This window comes from Nannospalax galili, unplaced genomic scaffold (genome assembly GCF_000622305.1).
Source record: "Nannospalax galili isolate Female #2095 unplaced genomic scaffold, S.galili_v1.0 scaffold1316, whole genome shotgun sequence".
Lineage (NCBI taxonomy): Eukaryota > Metazoa > Chordata > Mammalia > Rodentia > Spalacidae > Nannospalax > Nannospalax galili.
In genome coordinates this window covers 1,156,365-1,163,020 of record NW_008337765.1, presented here as the reverse complement: position 1 = coordinate 1,163,020, position 6,656 = coordinate 1,156,365, and positions in this window count along the sequence as shown.

Sequence of the window (6,656 nt, the reverse complement as noted above, 5' to 3'; positions counted from 1 at the left end):
GTAAAATTAAAAAAAAAAAAACCTAAAGGAGGGCTTGGAGATGAAGCTCAATTGATATAGAGTGTTTGCTTTGTGTACATGAAGCCCTAGCTTTGATCCCAGCACAACATAGATGATACATGATTGCACATAGCTGTCATCCCAGCATTTGATAGGGAAGTGGAAGCAGCAGAATCAGAAGTTCAAGGTCATCTTCAGCCACATAGTGAGTTTGAGGCCAGCCTAGGCTACACCAGACCCTTTCTCAAAACAAAAGAAAGAAAGAAACAAACAAAAAAAAAACCCAAAAAAAAACCAAGAGGAAGCTAGGCATGGTGGCACAGGCCTATAATCCCAGCACTCAGGAGACTGAAGCAGGAGGACTGCTGAAAGTTTGGGGCGGGCCTGGTCTACACAAGGAGTTCCAGGCCAGCTGGGGCTATACAGCAAAATCCTGAGGGTGGGGGTGGGATGGGGATGGGGAGAGGGGATGATCAACCTAATTTAAATTCCTCTCTATTCCAAATGTCTTCTACTAAAGTTCAAAGTTCATTTCCCTAGAGCCACTAGAATAGTTCATCACCTGGGAGACATTTTTGAGAGCCTGTCAGTCACTGGACCTGTCCACAGAGATGAATAAAGAATGGTGTCCCTTCACTTTATCATAGCAACAAGTTTCGGAAATGTTTCGTTCCTTAGGTAGGACAAGAGGAAACAAGCCCAAGGGCACTGGAGAGGCTCAGCCACACAGGTAGACCTGAGGTTTTCCTTGTCAGATGGGCTGGTTTCAATCCTGAGTCAGGGTCATCTGTGCCATGTGGGTACACACAAGTTCAGCAAATGGGGATTAAGGAACAGCTCAGAGCAATTAGATTACATGAAGTCCCAACTGTCTTGTTTATCAGGATGAATCCAAATTCGACTCCTGTTGCTAAAAGAAAAAATAAAAAGCATTGCACGTATTACTTACAAGCTGGCCTGGGGGTATGCTGTCTATTATCAGTAATGAACAGATTTGATTCTTTTCTAAACAAGATTGGCAGGGCCTGCGGGATTTGTCAGAGTCCAGCTAATCCTGCAATCGTCTGTCTGCCCTACCATGGTAATAGAAAAGTGCTGGTAATAAAGCAGGTTAACAATCTTCTTGTCTGGTGCATTAAAGATAATTCTATACAACCCAGAGGGTCTTAACCAAACAGCCGCCATGGCTCAGCATTACACATCAATCCTGCATCACCTCCACCAATGCTGCCGGGCTGTCAACCCTGCAAGTCACAGGTCCCTAATTCAATCAAAACACAGACTGGACTTTAGGGGTTCTTAGTGCAGTATGGGATAAAGAACCAACACAAAACTCAGCATCTACAAAGATGAAAAATGGTATTGTACCCTGCACATGCCAAGACATGCCCAGGGCTCTGGGCCAACACCATGAGCGAGCTCAGCTTCATGAAGGTCACCCTGCAGGTCCTTTTTTCTTCATTTCATCTTACTGCCTAAGCCTAGATGGTTTAAATGTACTGTTTTGAATAATTAACACAGTAGTCATAGTTTAAAAACAAAAAATATTTTATTATTTAAAAAATATTTTATTTATTTTTATTTTATGTGAATGAGTATATCACCTGCATGTATGTGAGTGCACCTGTGTTGTGCAATGCCTCGGAGGTCAGAAGAGGGCTTCGGATTTCCCTGGAACTGGAGTTAAGGATGGTTTGTAGCCATCATGTGGGTGCTGGGAATTGAACCCAGATCCTCTGCAAGAGCAGTCAGTGCTCTTAACTGCTGATCCCTTTATTTATTATTTTTATTTTATGTGTATGAGTGTTATGCCTGCATGTAGGTAAATGTACCCATGTCGTGCAATGCCCACAAAGGACAGAAGAGCCTATCAGATCCCCAGAGAATGGAGTTACGGACAGCTGTTAGCTGCCATGTGGGTGCTGGGATTTGAACCCGGATCTTCTGTAAGAACAGACAGTGTTCTTAACTGCTGAGCCATCTCTCCAGCCCCTTTAAAAACTTTTAACTGACAAAAAGGGATGTAGAGTAGGCCTTCCCACTTCTTATCTCCATTTACTCTGTTCCTGTTTCCCCTGACAGGTGACTCCCATCAGAATTTTATTCTTTCAGACTTAAACAACAATATAGGAAAATTTGACTGAGCCCTATGATGTTACATTAAGCAGATGGAGGCAGTTTCAAAATGTTGTGGAAACTTCTGAGAGTTAAGAGACCAGCAGCCAAGTCAGGTGAAGGAGAGGGAGTTTATTTATGCCCAGCGGGCTGACACTCAGATCACTCTGTAATCACATCAGCCCTGAGTTCAAGTTTGTAGGGAAGTTTATAATCAACTTACATGTGGAAGAAAGTAGGGGTTTCTGGAAGTGTATACATCATAGTTAAGCAAGCGGTCACACATAAGCACATGGTTACAAAAGATCACAAGACTGTAGCAGTTTGGCAAACAAAGATTTCAATGGGAGCATGTGGTAGTTAAGCCTGTAACAAACCATAAGGGGCAGGCCAGGTTTCATTTACTTTCCTTATTTTTCTCTTATCTCATCTCAGGGCCTTCCACAGTCTAAAGTTCTTAGCAACCATCTCACTGTTAGTGAATTTTTGTTGCCATCACAAAAGAAGAAACATTCTACTTATATGGTATCCAAGAATAGTCAAGTCAGACAGACTAAGTGGAATGAAGATACTTGGAAGTATGAGAAGGTTCCTTACTTCATAATGAGAGCACTGGGGCCTCAGAGTGGCAAAGTGAAACAGCTTAAGACCTTGCAAAGCAGGGCATCATTCTAGAGAAAAGACAGAAATGGCTGGCACACCCTGTTTGGTACAAAACAGTGGTTATTATATTCTTGATCATATTTCCATGCCCACTCCTCATTAACTGAGTACTTCATGGAGATACATTTTTTCCCATTTTTCTAGCACAGTCCCCACCCCAGATTCCCATCCTCCTATGGCTAGAGATCCACCCCCCCCACACACACTTTCTGATATGTGGGCTTAGTCATGAAGCAGATTATCTATAGTTTTTAAACCCTGAAATAAACTAGCTGTGAGCTAGGGAAGACAGGAGCCTAGTGCCTCCTGCTCATTTGTGATTCATTGATGAGCTCCAAACACACCTCATACTAAAAATGGACCATAATGAATTATTTCTTACAGCAGGGGCTGGAGAAGGGAAGTGGGGAGGACATGCCTAATGGAGAAATAATATCAGTTTGGGAAGATGAAAAAATTCTGCAAACAGATGTTGATGGTTACCAACGAGAATGGGAGTGTGTGTGTGTGTGTGTGTGTGTGTAGGCTCGGGGAGGACATACCATAACATGCATGTAGAGGTCAGAGATAACTTTCGGGAGTCAGTTCTCTCCTGACACCATGTGGGTCCCAGGAATCAAACTAGGGTGTTCTGCCCCCCCCCCATTTTTTTTATGGCGACAGGGTCTTACTTATGTAACCCTGGCTGGTCTGGAACTTGCTATGTAGAGACCAGGCTGTCCTCAAACTCACAGAGATCTGCCTGCCTCTGTGTCCTGAGTTCTGGGGTTAAAGGAGTATACCATCCTGTCTGGCTTCTTTTCTTTCTTTCTTTTTCCTTTTTTCTTTCCTTTTTTTCTTTTTTTTCTTCTTTGAGACAAGTTCTCATGTCAAGGTTGGCCTCAAACTCAGTATTTGCATATGATCTTGAACTCTTGATCATCCAGCCTCTGCCTCCCAAGTGCTTAGATTATAGGCAAGCATCATCACATCCAGTTTTCACAGTTCCAGGGATGGGACCTAGGGTCTTGTACATGCCGGGCAAACATTTTACCAGTTGAGCTGGAGTTGATCACCAGCACCACATACAGACACACACATAGAGACAGAGACACACAGAAACAGACACACACAGACACAGACACAGACACAGAGACACACAAAGACACACACACAAAGACACACACATAGACACACAGATACATACACAGAGACATACATACAGAGACACACACAGACACATAGACATACACACACACATATCACATACACATTCACATTGACATTCACATTGTTGGCCACTGTGGATCCCAGCCCCGCCACATGGCTTAGAGACAGTTCCTTGGTAGAGGAATTCCTGGGAAGGTTTTATTTTTCCAGGTGCCTCAGGGTCCCTTTGCTTCTGAAACCTATTTCTGCAAACTTAACAGCTCAAAACAACACAGTTTTATTATCTTATAGTTCTGTAGGCCAGAAGTTCAAAATAGCTGTCAGGGGTTGCTCAAGGTGTTGACAGGTGGAATGTTTTCTGGAGGCTTATGGGATGAAGAAGTTGGCTACTTTCTGCAGCATCTAGGGCCTCATGCCTTGACTGTGGTCCCACATCAGGCCTCATTGTGCTCTGCAACTCATCTCTGCTTCTTTCTTATAGGGACCCTTGTCATGGCACTGTATCCACCCACATGATTCAGGATAATCCTCCCATCTCAAGATCCTTAATCATCATACTTGCTGAATGGCATGGTAACAGGTCCCAGGGGTTAGGGTGTAAACATCTTTGGAGGTCAGTATTTTGAACCACTCTTGGAAATCAAAAACCAGACATTAAGGCTGGGGATGTAGCTCTGTTGGTAGATTGCTTGCCTAGCATGCATAAAGTCCTGCAGCCTATAAAACCAGCACAATGCTGTCATCCCAGTATGTGGGAAGGTGCAGGTAGGATTATGAGGAGTTCAAGGCCAGGCTCAACTACATAGCAAACATGAGGCTGGCCTGTGCTATAAGATATCCTGTCTCCAAAACCCTAAATAAGTAAATTATATAGATAGCAATTATAAGAGCTAAGCGCTGTGGAGACCAGGGAAGGCTAGGGCACCACCTGCCTGCAGGCCCTAGGGGCGCTGTAGCGCAGACTGGTCGCTGAAAGTGGAAAAACGCTAGAGTCGTATCAGACTCCTGGCCTTCGGGAGCCGGAAGGCATTTTAAAGGTCATGTAGTCTAACATCCTCAGGTTGAAGAGGGGAAGCTAAGGCCCGGCAGGCCCACCACGCGGTCGCTAGTTATCTGCATTTGGCCTAAATCTGAGAGACGTTCTCTTCCTCTCTCCCCAAGGAGCCAGCCGCAGCCATCACCCTTATCAAAGGCAGCGCGGCCCGGGAGCGCGGCTGGGAGGGTTTTGTAGCAGAGCAGCAGGAGGGCGCAATGATCTCAGAGCCAAGTTCTATCTGTGCCAGTGCTTCAAAATCAGCCCACAGAACTTCTAATAGGCCTCTTTCTAAGTGTGCCATTCTGAAGTCGGAAATCAGTGACACGGGCCGGCTCAGCCTTTGAGACTCAACTTTGGTGAGAATAACCTACATGGGCCAGACAGCAAAAGGAAGGAAAGAATGGATCATGATAAAGAGCCTTTGGGGTTCTTAACCAAAGAAGAAAGCAGCTTCATTTTACTAATCGGACTGCGCTTTCCCACTGCAAAGTTAGTTAAATGTTACAGCAAACTGTGGGTTGATTAGGTATTTTTAGCCCATATGGCCTTGGCTTGTGTCCATTTGCCCAAAGTGGAACTGGTACAAAAGCCAGATATTCTTAAAACAAACGGTGAAAGCTAGGTGAGTTTTCGTGATAATTACAAGGCTGTGTTTGTGAAGGCAGCTAAGACTTCTGCAATCTGGAGTCTGGGGTGTAGCTCAACGGTAGGGCATTCATCTAGAGTGGATGGGACCCTAAATTCCAGGCCCCTGGTACAACGTTCAAAAAGCATTCACATCACTTATAGTCTGGACCCAGTCAGTTCTCAGATCCCTGCTTGCACTACTAAAGACTTTCCCCTAAAGACTTTCACCAGTGCCAACACCATTGGTTTCTCTGCAAAGCTGCCCATTTCTCTGCCCTTCTCAAGCGCCAAGAACTGCAATATTCTTTTGCAGTGTATTTAACCAAAGCTTTCTGTGACTTGGGAGATTTGAGAAATGAAAGCTCAAAATCCCTCAGAACTGTGATTGATTGATTGATTTATGGTTTTTTATGTGTATGAGTGTTTTGCCTGCATATATGTAAGTGCACCATATGTGTACAATGCCTGCAGAGGCCAGAAGAGGGTGTCAGATCCCCTGGAACTGGAGTTATGGATGGTTGTGCACCATCATGTGGCTGCTGAGAACTGAACCTGGGTTCTCCTCAAGAGCAGCCAATGCTCTTAACTGCTAAGCCATGTCTCCAGCCCCAGAACGATGTTTTCATGCTTGGATGATCATAGCAAAATGTCACAAGACAACAGGTGTGATCTAGTATTAATGTCCAAAGCCTGTCTTCTCAGACTCTCCTTGGTCTGTAGCTCTCCTTCCTTCCTCTTGGGTATAGGGCAGGACCCCTCTGAATGAGGGTCTTCCCAGAAGGGAGATGGTGACCCTTTTCATTTTTATGGTTTGCTTTGGCTTTGGGGAGAGGGGTTCTGGTTAGTACTTGCCTTAGGGAAAAGGAAGTCTGAATGCTTTGCTGTTTTGAAACAGGGTCTAATTCTGCAGCTGAGGCTGGCCTAGCACTCACTACATAACTCAGGCTGGTCTTAAATTCATAGCAATCCTACTGCCTCAACCTCCTCAGTGCTGAGATTATAGGCATAAGCCACCATAAGGTATAGACTAGCATACTCAAGTAACTAACTTATATATATAATATAT